This window comes from Sinocyclocheilus anshuiensis, unplaced genomic scaffold (genome assembly GCF_001515605.1).
Source record: "Sinocyclocheilus anshuiensis isolate Anshui unplaced genomic scaffold, SAMN03320099.WGS_v1.1 scaffold84, whole genome shotgun sequence".
NCBI lineage: Eukaryota > Metazoa > Chordata > Actinopteri > Cypriniformes > Cyprinidae > Sinocyclocheilus > Sinocyclocheilus anshuiensis.
The window spans coordinates 231483-235760 of record NW_015557076.1 but is presented as its reverse complement, the minus strand read 5'-3'; the positions used below and the strand labels follow the sequence as shown (position 1 = coordinate 235760).

The window sequence follows — 4278 nt, the reverse complement described above, 5'->3', positions numbered from 1 at the left end:
CATATCATTCAATTTACTTTTTCTTGACAACCATATAGTCATCTTCTCTTGCCCAAATAAATAGTTAAATAAAACATCTCCATTCTACTTCTACTGTACTTAGGCCCATAAATAAACCTTTCAGGTGTGAACACTTCCTCCAGGGTTTGACACCACTCCAGTTAATAAAATAACGGCTGTAATCTCACATAGTTAAAAATTAAGTGAAAATCTGCTTCTTGTACTCCACAAAAAGGTGGAGTACAAGAGTGTGCTCTGTTTCTGTTTGTTGCTATTGTAATGCTTGCTTGAACGCTTGTGGGTGTTTTCAGGGCTTTAACTGAATGTTTAGAGAAATAAAACCCTAAAATACTGACAAGCTCTTTTTCCTCCACTTTATTCTCTATTCACCTTCTTCTCTCTTCCCTTTTCCGCCCCGTCAGAATAAAAGTCCTCATAACAACAGGCATTTTAACATGGGGCATTTCTAACACAAAAATAAAATTGTTTAATTTTTAACACTTACACTACTTCCCCCTTATGAAAAGAAATGTCCTCGTTTTCTCAAAAACCACAACAAAAATCATACATTTGTAACAACATAAGCTTTCCAAACCTTGGTAATTTCAACACAAAACACTTTCAGGTACAGGAAAAAAAGTTTCAACAACAGTAAACTTTTACAACATACAAATAACAACTTGAATGTGTTATGTTTCTGACCTCATTTGAATTATTCCACTGTGTTTTCTACCATACCCTTCAAAATCCCATACTAGGAATGTATTAGCAAATGGGAAGGAAAAAAACACTATAGAGATAAATAAAGACATTATAATTCCCTATAACGTATTGGAGGATGCACAGAACGTCCTGACCTTATTGTCGTGCCCTCTGCTGTTTTTTCACAAGAGATTTCTACTGGCAATTTAGCTCTAGACCCCTCAGACAGTTCATTCTGAACAGGAGGTAATGTACCATCCCTCTCTTGCACCCCTTGAATGGATCTTACAGACTTGGGTACCAAAGAATCTTGAAGAACATAAGGTCTGGACCCTGATAGCCCTGTAAGTGGAGGGCGTCCACTTTGAGGGGATATCAGAACTGGATGTGGTTCAGGGGACCACACAGAGCGGTAAGGTTTTAGCCGATTATAGTGAATCACTTTAGGCTTTGACCTAGGATCAAGCAGATCTAACACTTTATATGTCACTCCAATGTCACCTGTGGATGAATCCAATCTGCTCAAGGACCCTGTATGGTCCAGTCCATTTTGGAGAGAGTTTGTGTCTTGACATAGCTGGAAGATCAAACCATATGAGATCATCAGGCTGATAAGCTGTATGGCAGATATGGCGGTCATAGTAATGCTTTTGCTGTGCTCCAGCTGTCTGGATATTGTCTGCAACAGTGGTGAAAGCAGAGCGTAATCGGCCAAGCATAGAATGCGCATATTCATTTGGGATTCCTGGGGTAGCTCTAGAAGGTGCTATGGGAACACCCAGAAGAAAATCAGCAGGAAGGCGAGCTTCTCGGCCATGTGCCAAGAAAAAAGGTGTGTGTTTGGTCGAAGAATGCACACTTGTATTGTAAGCAAACTCAACCTGTTTTAAGTGGTCATCCCATTCTCCCCCTTTGGTATACAGGTACTTGCAAGCTGATCTTTTATAGATCTATTGGCACGTTCCACCATACGGTCAGGTCAGTTCCACCTATGGTCAGAAGTCAGCTGACCGCAGCTCAACACAGCCATGTACTGTCTGGTCAAATCTGCGCCGCTGTTTTTGGCGGTAGCCGTCTGCAATGGGTGGCTCTTCGGCGACTTTGTAGGAAAACAGAAAGAGCTGGATGAAATCGCTCTCTGGCCGCTACCGCAGAAATTTCAGTCGTCCGCCATCGCTTTTCAACTCAGCCCCACCAGGTTTCAGATCGTCCAAGCGAAACAGTCCTCCGCCGGACCGAGCTGCAGCATGCTCGAGAATGCATTTCGCAGATATTTTGAATACATATTTGGTGACCTGAAGAAGCCCGAGAAGAGCCGGAAGAAAGTGTATGATTCAGATCTCGTGGAGCTTCAGGTATGGGTAACATCAGCTGATCCGGAGTGCGACGGTTTCCCGAGTCTGCAAACCGACGAGTCATATGAGCTGTCCGTTGATGAACCCTCTGCTGTGCTGAAAGCTGCTAATGTATGGGGAGCTTTCGAGGACTGGAAACATTCAGCCAGCTGGTCTATGAGGATGACTATGGAGTCAACAACATCAATAAGACAGACATCTCAGATTTCCCACGGTTTGCCCATCGGGGGACCCTCAACAGAACAACATCAATAAGACAGAGATCTCAGATTTCCCACGGTTTGCCCATCGAGGGATCCTCCTGGACTCATCTCGCCACTTCCTGCCACTCAAAGTCATTTTGGCCAATTTGGTGAGCTGAAATCATTTGCTTTACAAGGTCATGCTTTACTTAAACACATGCATGGGTCTAGAGTGACATTTAGGCCATGATTAAAATAGGCCACGATTAATCGATGACTTAGCATTTTTTCATTAATGCTCAGTTTCCTCATTAGACTTGTGTCAGCTAAAAAGCTCAAGGAAGTTATTTTATGAGACTGTAAAGTCAAGTTCTTTATGTTCATACATGACGGTAATCACAAGACAAGATGACGCTTATCACAAGGTTTGTCTGGAAAAAATTGCGGTTAGCAAACAGTTGTGATATAAAGTTTTGACCTAGAATTAACTGCAAGTCACATGTTCATATTAGTGGAAATATGTGCAAGGACCCTCCAAGGTTTGTTTTTTTCCCCATTTGATGCATTTTGAAATGCTTCTCATCCCACAGCGTTAAGTAATAAAATGTCTCATTTTCACAGGAAGCTATGGCGATGAACAAGTTTAATGTATTTCACTGGCACATTGTGGACGATCATTTGTTTCCTTACATGAGCCGTACCTTCCCCGAGTTAAGTCAGAAGGGAGCCTATCACCCATTCACGCATGTGTACACTCCATCCGACGTGAAGATGGTCATCGAGTTCGCTCGCATGAGGGGGATCCGCGCCATCCCTATCCCTTAGGCATAAAGGATCTGCTAACACCTTGTTACAGTGGCTCTAGTCCTTCAGGAACATTTGGGCCGGTGAACCCCATCTTAAACTCCTCTTATGACTTCATGACACAGTTTTTTAAAGAGATCAGCACAGTCTTCCCTGATGCCTACATACACCTGGGGGGAGACGAAGTTGACTTCAGTTGCTGGGAGTCCAATCCTGATATTCAGAAGTGTATGGTGCAGCAGGGCTTTGGCACAGACTACAGCAAACTGGAGTCTTTCTACATTCAAAGGTTACTTGATATTGTGGCTGCTACCAAGAAAGACTACATGGTGTGGCAGGAAGTGTTTGATAATGGAGTGAAGCTGAAGGATGACACTGTGGTGGAGGTGTGGATGGGGAACAAGATGGAGGAGGAGCTTCAGAATGTGACTGGGGCAGGATTTACAACCATTCTTTCTGCCCCTTGGTACCTGGACTACATTAGCTATGGACAGGACTGGCAACACTACTACAAAGTTGAGCCACTCAATTTCCCTTGCACAGATGCACAGAAGAAGCTGGTGATAGGTGGAGAGACTTGTCTTTGGGGAGAGTATGTGGATGCTACCAACCTCACTCCTCGACTCTGGCCAAGAGCCAGTGCTGTCGCTGAGAGGTTATGGAGTGATAAAAGCATGACAGATGTGGATAATGCCTATAATCATCTGGTCCAGCATCGCTGCCGCATGGTCAAGAGAGGCATACCTGCAGAACCTCTATTTGTTGGCCACTGCCGTCAGGAGTACAAGGGCCTATGAACTTCAACATTCAGCTGACAGCAGACAATTAAAGGGAATACAAGGACAACACTTTTTAAAAGATAAAACCATGTTATTGATTCCAGTAACTGATTTGCTGTTGTATGCACTGAGCCAGATACTGCCAGAACTTGATATTTTTGATTACTGGTTTTTATTATTAAATGGACAGTTCTCTGTAGGCTTAAATTTGATTAAATTGTAATTAATGTTCTTGTGAATAAATTGTATGGAATTTGAAAAAAATAAAAAAAATCCTGACGTCACTTCCTGTTTTTGTTGCTGCCGTGTGTTTTGAGTTTGAGCTCCGTCAAGTTAATTCTTTGTCGTCAAATTTTTTATCTTAAAATCAATTTTATACACCATCATTTTCGTTTCTATAACGTGTGAATATATCCCCTATCGTATTCTATTTATACACCATCATTTTCATTTCTA

At 42.4% G+C, this 4278-nt stretch overlaps 1 pseudogene; it reads left to right on the top strand.

Annotated features, from left to right (window-relative positions):
• The first annotated feature begins 1704 nt into the window (after window positions 1-1704).
• LOC107676785 (beta-hexosaminidase subunit beta-like) lies at window positions 1705-4009 on the top strand (annotated as a pseudogene).
• Window positions 4010-4278: the final 269 nt, after the last annotated feature.